The sequence below is a fragment of the Salvia miltiorrhiza genome, chromosome 7, assembly GCF_028751815.1.
Source record: "Salvia miltiorrhiza cultivar Shanhuang (shh) chromosome 7, IMPLAD_Smil_shh, whole genome shotgun sequence".
Lineage (NCBI taxonomy): Eukaryota > Viridiplantae > Streptophyta > Magnoliopsida > Lamiales > Lamiaceae > Salvia > Salvia miltiorrhiza.
Genome location: NC_080393.1, coordinates 56,847,357 through 56,863,672, shown reverse-complemented (window position 1 = coordinate 56,863,672; position 16,316 = coordinate 56,847,357). Strand labels below are relative to the sequence as shown.

The 16,316-nt window shown below is 37.7% G+C and overlaps 1 long non-coding RNA gene across 1 annotated transcript; it reads right to left on the bottom strand.

The window, feature by feature from the left end:
- Positions 1-12,643: 12,643 nt before the first annotated feature.
- On the bottom strand, positions 12,644-15,330 carry LOC130994997 (uncharacterized). The gene is made up of 2 exons (XR_009091977.1): positions 15,209-15,330; positions 12,644-13,613 (listed from the first exon to the last, which is right to left on the bottom strand). It is a non-coding gene; the product is annotated as an uncharacterized LOC130994997 (long non-coding RNA).
- Between the last annotated feature and the right edge of the window lie 986 nt (positions 15,331-16,316).

Below are 16,316 nucleotides of genomic sequence, written 5' to 3'. Positions count from 1 at the left end.
TTTCATAGACTGTTTTCAATTGAGTATTAATGAATAAAAATGACGAGTTTTATTAAGATGAGTAAGTTTTACGGCTATAAATGACGCCCCTTTTCTTCCCCTTCTTCTTTAACCCCATCCCTAGTCGTGGATCACTCGGCCTAACTATCCATAGTTAGGGCGGGCTGTGACAGAGTGGTATCAGAGCGAAGGAAAGCTCTGAATTAGAAGTCTTGAGTTTAGTCTAGAATGAGTCACTAGACTAATAGTTATTAACAACCGTGAGCTCAGCGCACCATCACACCAGGCTCAACGAGGTATGTAAAATTTCAAAGTTTATTTGACGTTAAATTTTGAAGAGCATGATGTTGAGGTTATATGATGAGTTATGATGTTATGCTTTGAAGATGCATAGTTTGAGTTTGAGGATGACAACATGATTAATAATGAGTTATTATGTTGTAAGAGCATATGTTGACGTTACATGATGAATCATGAGAGCGTTTATATCATATGATGTTATATGATTGAGGATGCATAATTATGAGTTATGATGTGATGTATTTGAGATGTTTTGTGATGAGAATTGTTTGAGCAGTTGTGATAAGTCACGATGATTTAGATGAAGGAATCTAATGTCATTGTTAAGAGAGATTTTTTTTACTAAGTAGAAGGATGAAATGAGAACTTAGAGCTAAAGCTTGAGAGAATTAGCAATTGCTTTAAGTACTTGTTGGTTTGAGTTATGAGTTTGAGTTATGAGCTTGAGTATAATAGCATGATTAATGATGAGTTATTAGCATGCTGCAATGAGATATTGTACGATATGTTGAGTTGTTTTGTGACGCGAGTTTTGCTCACGCAACCTTAATGGTACTTGAGGAGGTATCATGAGCCATAGTCTTTGGAGATGGCTTTGAGAGAGAATTGTTGAGTTGTCTTACTGAGTCACGATGATTTAGATTAAGGGATCTAATATCATTGTTTAGAGAGATTCCCTACTGAGTAAAGATGGGACGAGATGAGAATTTAGATGTTTTGAGCTTGAGTTTTAAGATAACAGTACTACTTAATAGGAGTTTTGCTAAGTTATCTTTTGTTTATTTCTGTTGCTGGAGCCAAGTAGAGTTAGTTCCTAGAGTCACCTTTAAGTTCTCCTTATAGGTTGGCCAGGACTGTTGGCACTGCACGAAAGTGGACTGTTGTGAGATCGAACTCAGGAAAGATCGGATACGAGGACGAGGCGTACAGTATGTGGTACAGAGATACCCTAGCAGATTTTCAAACACATGTTCATAGACTATGAAAGGATGAAAGCCTTATGGTTGTTACTAGACTGGATGGCATCGTGCACCTAGTCCCCGTGCTACCAATCGAGTGGTAGGATTGAGCAAGGAAGAAAGCCACTCAATATGATGGGACATGTCGTCTTGAGCATTGGACCCACAGGAGATGGGATTTGTTACAGATACCCAGATTTTCTATGCGGATCTACTGACCGGATGCCTGTTTTCTACTAGGGACTCTAGAAGAGTGTAGTAGATATCGAGTCGATCCTTGAGTATCAGTTACCAAAGATGATAAAATGATAAACGATAATGAGGATGAGAAGTAGCCGAGGAGGGCTAGAGTTGATGAGGATGAGAAGAGAAGTCGATGTAGGCTAGAGCTAAGGATGATCTTGAGAGTATGCGCGGTACACCCTCGTTTTTGATTAGTTGCAATTACATTGCGATGTATATAACTTACTTAGGAGATACTGGTACTTGAGATTTTGACATGATGATAGATAAGCATGCGAATTTAGTACCCTACTGATGTTAAATAGATGGATGTTCCTAGTGTGCTAAAGTAGCAACTAGATGAGTTAACTGGTAGCAATTACCGTAGGAGGTCCAGACCGAGACATAGTACTATTAATGGTGTCGATTTAGAAGGGACATTACGATAGATACTATGGTTTTTGTAGGGTTTAAATAACCCCTTTATGTAAGCCCTCTAAAAAGAGGCATTCTACTGATGGATATATTAGGTTGACCAGAGTGGTCTTTTTGTTAGCATTTCGTGAGTGCTTATTGCCTTACAGATGAATGTTAAGGTGACCGTGAGGGTTTCCTTAAAGTTGAGTTAGTAAATTGAACTTGAGTTTTGAGGATGCTTAGAGCGTTGGTCGAGTTGAGTTTTCCTTTTGTGATTTCAAAAATGCCTCAAAGATGTCATCAAGAGTGTGATGTGAAGGATAGGCGGGATAATACTCCGCCACCACCACCGCAACATGAGAGGAGAGTCAAAAAATATTGAACTTTCGAAACAAGAGTCTAGAACATAGGACCCTGAGTTTAAGCTTTTAGCTTGCTGGTGTGAACTTAAGTTTTGTTATGTATAGTATGTTGAGGGTTTAGAAGACACAGAATTTCCAAGTTCGGGATAGTATATCCCGTGTGACTGGGGAGTGATTATGTTGGACCTGGCCAGTCCGCATGATCCAAATCTCAGTAGACGTGTTTTGGGTTTATAAACCCATATGTTTCAACTTTTGGTTGAAAAGCCAGATGGGTTCTTACTCTAGGTCATTTTGTTCGACCTGGTAGTTACTTCATTCTACCCTCTGGTCATTCATTTGAGTCTCTTGAACAATTTGTTTTGATGTCATTCTAGGGTTGAACCCTTACAACTTTTGAGTTATCCTAGTAGGTTCTTTTGATGTATAAGACTAGTGAGAGGCACGTCAGAGGACTTTAACACCCGAGCAACTGGTAAACTACACCTGAGAACAATTCAAGGCTACTCTTGAGAAATATGTACCAAGGAGTACAGTAAGCAGCAAGAGGCTGACTATCGAAGTTTGATGCAAGGAAAGAAATCGGTTGTAGAGTATAACCGAGAATTCTGTGAGCTATCACGATTTGCTCATCAGAAGATGGATACTGATGATGAGATGTCCGAGTTTTATGTGCCGGTTTAAGGCAGAACTTTAAGGTAGTATTGGGCAAGTTATTGGATGCATCAGTTAGAATCCTGTTTAATACAGGAGCCTCGCATTCTTTAAGTGTTTGAAGCATGTTACCTTCAAACTCGAACCAAAACGAGCTAGTCCCAAGTTGAGAGTAATCACTCTTGTAGGAAGAGCTACTACAGTTTCTCACATGATTTCTAAATTAGAGTTTGAGTTAGGATCACTAAAGATGAAAACAAGAACCTTGCATTTAATGCCTATGTGGAACGTAAACATTATTCTAAGGATGGACTGGTTAGCAGAGAACTTTGCCCCGATTGATTGTAAGAAGAGACAGATAACTTTCCAACCACCTGGGAAGGAACAGACATGTTTTCACGACATTGATAGAAAGAAGAGAATTCCAATCATTTCGGCACTTCAGGCGTCGAAATTGGTAAAGAAGAAAGGAGCACAAGCTTACCTAGTTTACTTGAATGATGAAGGAGAATCAAGTAAAAACTTTGAGGATGTAGTAGTGGTAAGGGAATATAGAGATGTATTTCCCGAGGTCTTACCAGGATTGCCACCAACAAGATAGTTGGAGTTCACTATCGACCTAGAACCTGGATCAGCACTAGTGTCGAAGGCACCCTATAGAATGACGCCTAAGGAGCTACAAGAGCTGAAGATTCAGCTACAAGAATTGCTCGAGTTAGGTTTTATTAGACGTAGTGTATCCCCGTGGGGAGCACCAGTCTTTTTGTCAAAAAGAAGGATGACACGTTGAGAATGTGCATAGATTATCGAGAGCTGAATAAATTGACACTCAAGAACAAATATCCTTTGCCGAGGATAAACGACTTGTTTGATCAATTACGAGGAGCGAGTTTTTCTTGAAAGTTGACTTGAGATCATAATACCACTAGTTCAAATTTTGACAGGAGGATACACCTAAGACAGCTTTTCAAATGAGGTATGAGCACTATGAGTTCATAGTTATGCCATTCGGTTTGACGAAGGCACCAGTAGTTTTCATGGATCACATGAATCGAGTGTTCCATCAATAACTGGATAAATTTATCCTAGTTTTCATAGATGATATTCTCATCTATTCGAAGAATGAGCAGGAGCGCCAAAACATTTGAGAACGATGTTGGAAACGCTAAGAGTTGAGAAGCTTTTTGCCAAATTCACCAAGTGCGAGTTTTGGTTGAACGAAGTAACTTTTCTAGGACATATTGTATCATCCGAAAGAATTAAAGTTGACCCCGTCAAGGTACAAGTTGTACATGAGTGGAGATCACCAACTACGCCTAACGAGATTCGCAACTTTTTAGGTTTAGCAGGATACTATCAGAGGTTTATTAAAGGATTTTCCATGATAGCAAGACCGAGAAAAGAAGTTAAGTACAATTGGAAAGAGGAGTGTAAAGAGAGTTTTTAAGAGCTTAAAGGAAATTGACTACAGCACCAGTGCTGCTAGTCCCGGAAATGGATAAAGAGTATACCATCTACACAGATGCGTCAAAGAATGGGCTAGGATGTGTTTTGATGCAAGAAGGAAGAGTTATAGTCTATGCATCACGACAACTTAGATCCCACGAGATAAATTATCCAATGCATGATTTAGAGCTTGCAGCCGTTGTGCATGCCCAAAAAAAAAAAAAAAATTTTGGAGACATCATCTCTACGGAGTTAGATGTGAGATTTTCACGGACCACAAAACTTTGAAATACTTTTTCAAGCATAAGGATATTAACATGAGGCAAATGAGATGGCTCGAATTAGTAAAGGATATTAACTGCGACATTAACTATCACCCTGGCAAGGCCAATGTAGTAGCCGATGCATTGAGCCGAAAGGTCTCGTCAAAGTTAGGATGTATTCTCACGAGAGAGGATGAGCTTATAAAGGACTTTGACAAGATGAGGATAGAGATGATAAAACCACCAGGGACGATAGCAAGTATTGTTGCGACGATGCCTAGTTTGAGGAAAATGGTGATTGAAGCACAAGGAAAGATGAGACAATGAACAAGTTACGAGAAAGGATAAGAGTAGGAGATCTCAAGAGTTATAAAAAAAAAAAAAAAAAAAAAAAAAAAAAAAAATCAGACAATGCTATCTTATTTGAGGGGAGAAGATGCATTCCCCGCGATGATGAACTTAAGAATACGATCATGAGTGAGACTCATAACACGCCTTACACCGCCCACCCAGGAGGCACAAAGATGTATCAGACTGTAAAAAAATAGATTTTTGTGGGACAGAATGAAATGAGACATAGCTTCGTTTGTAGAGCGATGCTTAGCTTGTCAGCAAGTGAAAGCATTACACCAACGACCCTATGGGAAGTTAAAACCGTTGGAGATTCCCGAGTGGAAATGGGATCACATAGCGATGGATTTTGTGACAGCTTTACCCAAAAGTCAAAGAGGAAATACAGCAATTTGGGTGATTGTAGATCGACTAACAAAATCTGCACATTTCATACCGATCCTAATCACGTATGGACCAGATAAGTTAGCACAATTGTACGTTCGTGAGATTATAAGATTGCATTGAGTACCGGTGTAGATCACACCTCAGAGAGAGATCCGAAAAAAAAAAAATCATCACGTTTTTGGATGAGTTACAAAAAGAGTTGGGTACAAGGATGAATTTTAGCATAGCAGACGATGGAAGATATGATAAGAACTACTATCCTTGATAGAGGAGTACATCAGGAGAATGTGTTGCCACTAATTGAGTTTGCCTATAAGATGTGAGACAAAGTTTCGAGATTGGAGACAAAGTTTTCTTGAAGGTTTCACCCTCAAAAGGGGATGAATAGATTTGGAGTTAAAGGACAGCTTAGACCCAGAGTTATAAGTCCTTACGAGATATTGCAAAAGATAGGTCCAATAGCGTACAGGTTGGCTTTGCCACCTAGCTTTGGAAATGTGCATAACGTGTTTCACGTGTCACAATTGAGAGGATATATATTTTCGACCCAAACCATGTGGTTTACTAAGAAGAAATGATCTTAGAACCAGACTTGAGTTATGAAGAGAGACCTCAGATGATGCTAGATCATAAAATTCGGCAATTGAGTAATAAGTCGATTGCATTGGATAAGGTCCAATGGAGATATGATAGTTAGAAAGAAGTGGAAAGAGAGCTTGAGGATAAGATGTGAGAGAAGTACCCGAAACATTTACAGGAGGTACAAATTTCGGGACGAAATTTATTTTAAGGGGGAGGGTATGTAACACCCGGGCTTTTGATGACGTGTTAATTGCTTAAGTTTGAGTAATTAGGGTTTAGATCCCTTGTTTGATTTACTTTGTAAAGAGATGAAGAGTTATATGAAGTTTTGTTGTTATATTTTAAAGATGTTGAGATGTTCTTTCGATGATGTGAGGATGATGTGGGATTTTATATCCGTATTTGAGTTTGAGTATTTGAATAATTCTAGATAATTATTTGAATGAGAACGGTGAACTCGGAAGTGAAATCTGAGTCCGTTAAGACGTTTTTAAAATTTTTGACTTTTTGACGATGAATAGTAAAGTACGGCTATTTCGTCTTTTTGTCGACTTTCAAAATCTTACGTGCACGTCGTCGAGAAATATTCTTAGTTTTTCGATACAAGTCCAATAATGAAAGTTTTTATTTTTGGACGATGAGTGAATAGTAAATCGGGATTTCTCGATAAACGAACCGAGCTCGTTTATCAGAATTTTGAGAACGAGCTTGCGTTTTCTATATTTATATAGAATTACGAGTGCAATGAAAGTGAGTAGAGGTTGAGAGGGCGAGTAACAAAGAGTATGGGTTGTTAGTTGTTAAAACGAGACGAGACGAGATATTTAACGACTAACGGGTTAATATCCTAAATATCTAACCTACCCTACCCCTAACCACCCCCAAACCTCCCAAAACCCCTTTCCCCTCACTAACTCACGCTATATCAGCCCACACCACACACACAACTCACATATTCACACACACAACACCTAAAACACACACTACACACGCCATTTTCCATTTAAGCTTGGACGGAGCTTTTGACCTCCGATTTGAGCACCGAGACGAGCGCCGATCATCTTTTCGATCACGTATCTAAGTAGGTAAGATCTTTACCTACGTTTTGATGGTTTTATTTTCGATTTTCGTCGACGTCGAAAAACGTCGATTCTCGACTTTATTTTGAAACGACGTCGGATCGTCGTGAAATTTTAGTATGTTGTTCTTGGGTAAATGTTGAGCATGTTTAATGAAGGGAGTAAGAACGGAACGAACCGTAGCTATGAAACCCATGAGGGCAGCCCCGTTTTTCACATATTAGCTTGTCTTTCGATTTTTGTTTGATCGTTTTGACTTGATATTTGTGCTTAGGGGTATGCTAAGATCGATATATATTAAATTCGTATTTTTCCAAGCACGGAAATTGTATAAATTTTTAGAGTATGATTATTTAAATTCGTGAAGTTTGAGACGTTGCATAATGAATATTATTGCGTATATGTGTTCTACGATATCACATGAGCATGCTAATTGATTTACAATTTATGGATGATAATTGTTGAACGAAATTAAAACTGGAATTCTGTCAAAATTTTACAGCAGTTTCAAGCTTATGTTTCGATGAGTTTTCATTGCTTGATGGCTCTGAAATTTTAGTATGTTTATCTATGATATGTGTATTTCGTTGCTGCAAAATTTCATGTCTTTTGGATGATGTTTGCTATTTTAAAAATATTTTGAAACATCCTTGACAGAATCTGTCAACTATTGGTAGACTTCACAAAAACGTTTATATCTATTAATCCATGAAGGATTTTGCATCACCGTTTTTTTTAAACGAAACTAGACTTCAATACTTTTCTAAAAACATAAGATTTCGATTTTTATGACCTCTGAAACAGAGCAGTTTATTATTTCAAAAATGCCCTGTTCTGCTGTCATATTTGTCCAACAGTAAAAGTGTATGAGTTTCATTGTTTATTTGGCAGATCATATGAACGTTTTCTCTTGTGAAATTTTAACCAAATCTTCAAGGATACCTTTAGTTTTGGATGATTAAATTTGATGGAATTTTATTAAGGTTTGCCTTGGTTTCTAATGGCCTAAACAAAATTGGCAGAAACTGTCAATCTTTGACAGCCTGCACTAAAAGAGCAATATCTCCAAAAACCTTTAACCTTTTTGGTTAACTACCATTTTTAGAGTGAACTACACTTCATGAAGTTTTTGAGATCAATTGGTATGAGAGTTTATGATGATTGAGTTGGTTGTTATGAATTTTTAAAGATGACACAAAAACAGCAAAACTTTCTAGAAAACAACTTGATTATATTTGTTTTGATGGATGATACGATATGACTAAATGGTGTGAGTTGTGAGAGTTATGATTAACGTACATAAATGTTGGTATCTGACACTCGAACAATTGGTGTCGAGTATAAATGATAGTTTACTGATAAAGAGTTTTGATGATTTTGAATTGTTTGGTTTGCGTTGAAAAGATGTCAAGATGTTAAGTTTTGAGTCGAGAGACGAGTTCACGTAGTGAGATTCACGCGTTGAAATCTCGTGGCTGACATTATATATGAATAGGTCATGCCGAAATTTTTAGTGAAATTAGAATTTGAGCATAGTCAATTCTTGTTGACCCGTGACTCAAATACATGCCTAATGGAAAGTTTAACTTTCTAATCGGTTAATTAGACGAGATGAGAGCGAATAGATCTGCTAAGAAAGTGGACTTTTCGATGTGTTAAATATTTCTTTTAATTGAAGCGCTGCTAATTATAACATAAGGATGTTATAATTAATGAGTAATGACGAGAGATAATAATTGTTATTGATTAACAATCAAGAGAGATGAACATTAGAGATACTAATGTTTCATAAAAGAGATTAGATTATTAATCGAGATTTCTTTTATAACTTCTCACCAATTCTTCATAACGATGAAGGTCCTTTTGGGAAGTAACGACTTGAGGGAGAGAGTGACGTTACTCATTGATACAGAGACACAACGAGGTGGGCATTACTTTTACTATACGTATATAGAGATCCCCTGCGTGTCGTAGGCCTCTTATACGAATGAATGCATGAGATGATCTAACTGTTAATTTCAGTTTCATATATATATCAAATGAGTTTAAATGTTACGTTCAAGCAAGTTATTTCATGACAAAATCTTTGAGTTAAAGTTATTTCAAGTATTGTCTTGCCATAAAATGTTTAAATTTTAGTATGATATCTATCTGCTTTGGCTTTGCCAATGATGCAATCGAATTCGGGTCCTGAGCAGTTGATAGCTATCCTGCCAGGACTAGTGTACACCAGTGACCGTGAGTCATCTAGCGGGTTGGCCGGTCAAGTGACCGTGAGAGGTGGCCACCTCTCCGGCACACAGTTTCAGATATGATAGATTACAAAAGAACTTAGTCTGATCAGACGAACTTTAAGAATCACAAATGAACTTAGTAAGCTTGGGCCTTTTTAGCGAAAAACTCCCTTGCTGTACTGTTTATGATGGCATGACAATTTACAGTTTTGAAGCATGTATTTTTATACCTAGGCATACGTGCCCACTGAGTGCTTTTGTACTCAGCCCTGCATATGTTTTCTAAATGTGCAGGTTGAGCTGATGTGATGATGGTGCTGCAATGAGCGGAGTCTCCAGGGTTGTTAATAAATAGTTAACCTGTCTAGAATATGTCTTCATACATATGTCTAGCTACTTTCCGCTGCAAGATGTTGTTGATGTTATAGTATGTTATGTCATACTTTGAGTCTTAAGAGAATGGTTTCATACGATGTATAACTTGATTAATGATATTAATTAAGTTTTATGCTGTCTTTCATAGACTGTTTTCAATTGAGTATTAATGAATAAAAATGACGAGTTTTATTAAGATGAGTAAGTTTTACGGCTATAAATGACGTCCCTTTTCTTCCCCTTCTTCTTTAACCCCATCCCTAGTCGTGGATCACTCGGCCTAACTATCCATAGTTAGGGCGGGCTGTGACAAAAGCATTATTAAGGCAACTTAAACAGTTTGTAAGGAGACCAACCATTTCGAGCATGTAGGCAGTCAGCCTAAAATGCCGTTATAAACTTTTATTCATTCATCGAAGGAATCTCGAGTCATGTGGGCATTGACTGCCCCCTTTCGTGACAACCTTTGCTTAAGTCTGATGGATTCGAAAAATCCATCTCGACAACGAAATTCATTGGTTTGTTAAGGGCTCGGTTTGTCCCAAACATGACATTAAGCTTGACTTTATGAGCTCGAAGACTCAAAGTAACGATATGATATGTTGTAAAACCTTCACTTGCTAGCACGCAAGACATATTTCAACAAATGAGGTTACATCTCGTTTCATTTCTCCTAACTAGAATTTTTCTAGATCTTAATATATCTTAGTACTTCCTGGTGACAGTATATGGGTGCCATGGCTTTATCTTATTCTTAAGTTCATTGTCATGGAGATGCATATCTTCCCTTCAAAGAAGATAGCATTATCTGATTCATCGTTGTAATTCTTGAAATTTCTTATCCTTATTCTTACTCGTAACTTCTCATCCTTCCTTCGTGCTCCTACCACAATTTTCCTCAAGCTGGGTGGTTTAATCACTTCTATCATCATCTTATCATATCTTAGACGAGGCCTTCCAGCTCACTGTATCATCTACTACATTGGTCTTGTCCATGTGATGGTTAATACCAAAATCATAATCCTTTACGGGTTCAACCCATCCTCTTTGTCTCATCAGCTACTACAAATTCCTTATCAGGTTTTAGAATCTCTAGCACTACAATTCAAAATCATCAAAACTCTTTATCATTAAACTATCATTTATACTCGACACCAATTGTTCGAGTGTCAGATACCAACATTTATGTGCGTTATTCATAACTCTCACACTCACTCCATTTAGACACATAATCGATATCAAACTCAAAATAATAAATTATATCTTAACCATTTATCATGCTCATAGTTCTCGATTAAATCTCGGACTTTGTAATTAAATACTAAATTTCAACTATAATTAATTATCATGCTTCTCTAATTTATTTATCTCATTTAAAATAATAAATCTAATCCATGCTAATTTCTCATACTTAGCCATTTTATATGCATTTCTCATGCAATTCAAAAAAAAAAAAAACTCAATAACTTACTAATCATGCTCATCTCATAAATACTCAAATAATTCATATAGTCTTACTAACATAGCATTAACTCATATGCATTGCTAGTTCACTTACATGACTTCTCATACTCCACATATCTCAACTTAATAAATCATCGAATAGTTAGAAAATTTGTATTTAATGGAAATAAATTCCAAAACTTTAAATACAAATATTTTTAATTATTCTAAACACATTGGCATGCTCAAAATAACTCAATTAAAATTGAGCATCGCTCGTCTCTGGCCTTATGACTCACGGCCTTCATCAAATTTGAACCTTGGTGTTCAAATTAATCTAAGTAAATTATACGTGCAATATTTAATAAATATAAACTCAAATCATTCAATATGTTCCAGAAAATGCCACTTCCTTGAGCAAAACTCACACCTACTGATTTGACATAAATTCGTTCACCCAATAGTACTTGTGTACATGGTCCCTAAATGTTCCTTATGTTCATCTTCATTCTTGAAGTCATTAAGACAAACTTATCCAGGTGAAGGTAGAATACTCTATCAATGATGCCCATGAATATATCTGGGCATTTGTTAGCCTGAATGGCACAACTACAAACTTGTAGTGGTCATAACCCGTTCTAAAAGTTGTCTTGGGTGATGACATCCGATCCTCAATCGATCTTGGAAAACACATTTGCACTTTTGAGTTGGTCAAATAATTCATCTACCCTCAGTAAAGGATATTCATTCTTGAGTATTAATTTGTTCCATGCTCTATTGTCTGTGCGCCTTTTTAAAGTGTCATATTTCTTCATAACATACAAATATGCGCTCCCGATGGGAATGCACTAGACATGATCTAACTTAGGTCTAGTAGTTTCTGCAATTGGATCTTTAGGCTCTCCAACTCCTTTGGAGTCATCTTGTTCGATGCTTTTGATACACGTGTCGATCTTGGTACTAGGTCGATGGTAAATTCTACTTGTCTATTGGGTGGCAGTCTTGGTAAGTTTTCCGGATAATCATAATGGAATTCACGTATAACTTCTATGTCCTCAACTGTCCTTTCGGTTCTAGCTCCTCCGTTTAGGTATACAAGGAAAGCTTGGTAATGTTTCTTATTTATCACCTTTATGGCTTGTATGTATGAAATAACTGGTATCCGCTCCTTATACTAATCTCGTGAAAACTTAAAGCGTCTATTCCTAGAGGTTTGAAGGAGATTTCCCATTCATTGCATAAATCATAGCATATTGTTCTCAGCTAACCAGTCCATTCTTAAGGTTACATCTACGTTCCATATTGGTATAACATCAAGTTATTCGCTACCACCTTAAGTGATCCTACATTCAATTAAAGGTTCATATAACTACGTGTTACTATCATCGTTCCTTCTATGGGTGAAAAGTTTCTTATGTCTTGATCACCTTGTTCAGTTTGAATTTGTGTCGGGTGATCCCCGTGCATAACTACCTCGACGTCTAGAGTTTTGCTGAGCAATTCAAAGTACGTAAACTGTCACACCCCAATTCTTGAATGAATAAATATAATCGAGGTGCAACTAATTCATAGAAATAAACAAGGAACAACCTTGTTAAAACCCGAATAATAAGATAGAGAGTCGGGCTATGCCCCTTTGGATCACAAGTTTTGTTTCATGCTTCTGACAACCGACATTCATTAGCATAAATTTAGTAGTGAAGAGTCTAAGCTCGGTCAGGTATATCATTTGAAATTTAACATGAAGATCTTAAGTTGAGAAAACAAAAGATGTATAAGAGTAATTGCTACAGCGGAAGTCTAACATATGAATTTTAACTCTAGCCTCAGCTCCGTCCCGTCAGCACCAGCCAGCCAACCTGAAAACATTTGAAAGTATTTTTGGGCTAAGTACTAATGTACTTAGTGGGCATGCATTTTCATAAACATTTCATATTTTCGTAAGAGCAGTTTATCCAATTATACTTGACATGACTTAGAAGGTTTTAAAATGAAAGAAGTACTTCTAAGCATGTTAAAACATTTTTCATTTGTGCGCACATGTCACACTCCCTTTCCGTTACTCGCTGTGATCCCGGACCTTTTAGCCACCGACGGATCCATATCTCCCGCTTTACTTGATCTGAGGGCGTAACCCAGTCAAGTTCCCATTTGGGACCCAATGCTCCGGAACACATCCCGTCGAGCACCCTTATAACGCCTCATACATGATTAGTGCCCGAATGGAGATCAACCCACCGAGTCAGCTAATAGGTGTACACAATTCTCAAACAACGTGTTAGGTCATAAGAGAACCTCGATCGATTAACTTATGCGAGCCTTAAACAGAGCAGAGTGCACAAAATATTTTATTGGATAAACAGTTTTCATTACATTAAATAAACAATTTGCATTTCATTGAAAACATTTAGAGCTTAATAACTCAATCATACTTTGTACATTTGGAAAGTAAGCCCACCTGGTTAGGCAAAGCCTGAAGATCATAATCACATATAAACCTGTCTTGGGAAAGCAGCGCTAATCTCCCTGGTCACAAAGCCTACAAGAAATTCTATTCTTAATAGGTCTCGTGAAGCTAATCTTAAGTCATGGTGTAGTGCTTAATATTCTATAATTCACTTGGCCGGGTTTTCAAAATTTAGTAAATAAATAATTGAAAACTAAAATCTTTGAGTTAAGGACACCAACAATATCCTTACTCGGTTTTTCTTAAATAATTGGAATTATAATAAAAACCAATTAAATCATAATTACTTTTATTGCAAAATATAATGCAATTTCATGACATGCTTAGCATATAAGTAATTACTTAAAATATGCACTTCATAATAATAATATTATTATGCTAATTATCTTTAAAATAATTAATCAAACTTTATTATAAGACTAATTAATAAATATTGGGTAGCCCATTTAAAAATTAAATCAAAGACACCCTCCCATTTTTATAAAATTTCGTAGCCCAAAATACAAGGGCAGCCCACGTTTATTATAAATAAATCGGGCCCAACTCTTTTGAATTAAAACTGCACCCCAAAATCCTTAAATAAAATAAAAGCCCAACTAAATAAATAGACATGGCCCAAGTCAAACTCACCCTCAAGCCCAAACCTAAAGCCCAACATTAGCCCAACACTAGCCCAACACCCAAGCCCACTCCCCAACCAAGCCCTAAGTCTTCCTCCCCTCTTCTTCTCCCCCATAAATCGCACAACACTCACACACACATAGCAGATGCGCAGCAACACTCTCCTCTCCCTCTCTCGGCTCCCTCGAATTTCCGCCGCCGCGGCTCCTCCTCCGGCGACTGGCCGCCGCCCGTCGACTCACCACATCATCTTCCTCTCTCCTTTACTTCGGTTCCGCCAGACCCCCTTCTCCCTCATCCTCACTTCACGCCAAACCCCCTTCTCCCTCATCCTCACTCATCAAACTGACCCGCCGCCGTGGAGACTCGCCGGAGACGCAGCAGCGACGAGCTGCCGCCACCAGCTCTCTCTCTCTGACAGTGGCCGAGCGACAGCAGCCAAGGCCGCCGAGCTCTGCCTCCCTCCGCTGAACTTTGGCCGACGGCAGCAGCTTCATGCTGCCACCATCGCCGCCCTCATATCTCCCTCAGAATTCTCTCTTTGACTCCCGCCGACGAGCAGCAGCCGGAGCCACCCGCCGGAGCCCTAACCTCCACCCAAACCAGCTCCGACCAGTCACCTGAACTCCCCCTCGTCCGTGGCCGGACGACAGCAACAGCAAGGCTGCCGCGCCCTGGCCTCCCTCTTCCACTCTCGCCGATCTCTCGACCCCAGCATCAACTGACGACCCCCGACTCCAATCGCACACAACCCACTCCAAAAATTTAAGATAAATTTAAGGCTTCAAAACTCATTTTATTCTATTTTCATTTAATCATGTTCATTCATGTATGTAAAGAAAAGTATATACATATGTAAAGTTCATTTCTTTACTCAGTTTCTTGCTTGTTAGAAAACACAAATATATGCTACGCATGTTTATCAATGAATGAGTTGCATGCTTAAAATGATTTTCTTTTAAGTATGAAAATGGTTTGCTGAACTGAAATTTAGATGCTGTGATTGTGAGCAAACTGAAATAATCAAGGAAATTTATAAATGAAACCTTAAGGAATTTTGGATGGAGTTGAGTCGTTGTTGTCTGGATTTCTTTTGAGCGTTCTTGCCTTCTTGAATGCAGATAAGAGTTCTTGAATGCAACATGTCTTTTAGAATGAGTAAAGTCTCCTTGGTTTAATATAATTGAGATATGGCAGAGATTGAGATATGGCAGACAGAGAGGAGTGGACGAATGCATTGCTGTGTAGGAGTAGGTGTAGTGGGTGTAGTGGGTATAGTGTATTGCTGTGTAGGAGTAGGTGTAGTGGTTGTAGTGGGAGAGTAGGTGGGAGTAGTGGGAGGGAGTAAAATAAAATAAAAATCTTCCAGGTTGTACTATGAAAACTGTAATGATCGTTCAGTGTTTGCTTAAATAAAAGCTCGTGAAAATACTTTGAATGCTAAATTAAATAAATATGCGACGCACATAAATTTAATAACTAAATTTATAAATGTTTTTTTTTTTTTTTTTTTTTTTTTTTTAAAAAACACTTTTGTTGGAATTAAAATAAATTCATTTTCTTTATATCCGGCGTGAATCATCCTGACTTCTAAGTTCAAAATAATTCTAAATTTAGCTAAGAAATAACGGGGTGTTACATAAACTCAACGTAGTTGGCGAATGCCATTCTTATCTCATACTTTAGGCCAGGTCGAAACTTCTTCTGGATCTTTTCATTGGTGTCCACCTATTGTGGGGCATAAACGGACATGCCACAACAAATGTGGTCATACTGGGTCATAGATATCCTGTTTTGCTTCAGATTGAACATTTTCGTTTCTCTCCTCCTATCGCAGATATTGAAAATATATGTCATATGTATCCGTCTTAAAGTCTTTCTAAGACAAGTTTACTAACCATTCTTGAGTCATTGCTTTTCTTTTGGCCTCCCACCAAAATCTGTAGATCTAGTCAACTGGAATGCAACATATGAAGTCGTTCTTGTGCGGTACAAAGAAAATCAAAGATTCTCTTCATCGTCTTGATCTAGAGTTTACCCTCAACTGGATTCTTGGTTTCAATAAATAAAACAAGCTTTACTCGAGAAAAAGTTCCTCAACCTTTCGTAATGGTTCATTTCCGTCCCCACCTTATTTCTAGTTCCTCGTCTACA